The following is a 674-nucleotide window of genomic DNA, read 5'->3' on the forward strand; positions in this document are numbered from 1 at the left end:
ACGTAAATAAAAGTATCGGACTTAATCTGGTTCGTCAAGGAAAGTCTTAAAACTATACTATATTATAACCATAGAATTAACAACGACTACAAGGAAGAATAGCGTCAACTCGGGCTCTCTCTTGTGCCACTTCTGTCGAGTCAATACCGAACTGAGACCCCCTTAGGTCGGTATGTTGTCATATAAGTCGTAACCTAGCCCAATATTAAATGACATTCCATGTTCCCACCGACGTGCGCACCTCGTCCACGCAGACTTGCAGGTCCCCACTTAAACAGCAGGGGTCAGGCGGGTAGGGCGAAAAGCAATAGGAAGAAGTTATGGAAGGCGTGAAGCGTGAACCGGGTAGTGTAGAAAGAATGTGTGTGTGGTCGGGGAGCGCGGAGGTTTTGGGTGTTGGGGAACGCCGACGGCATGAGAACTTCTCTGTCCGCGGTTCGGCATTTGTACTGTGACAGTTATTAGAAGTTCGACTGTCAAAGTGTAAGTGTAGCTAAACATATTTCTACTCAGTAAACTACATAGCATGCAGTAGTCTTACTTCTAGCTACAGCACGAGTTCGAGCCAAATGGGGAGGTGCGTTAATAAGTGAATGTCTTCAAGCATCGACGTCCATCGTGCACTTAGGGTCAGGAGTCATGGCACCAGTCAGTACACAAGACCTTTTCATGTG

Source organism: Notothenia coriiceps, unplaced genomic scaffold (assembly GCF_000735185.1).
Source record: "Notothenia coriiceps isolate Sejong01 unplaced genomic scaffold, NC01 NC01_scaffold00022144, whole genome shotgun sequence".
NCBI lineage: Eukaryota > Metazoa > Chordata > Actinopteri > Perciformes > Nototheniidae > Notothenia > Notothenia coriiceps.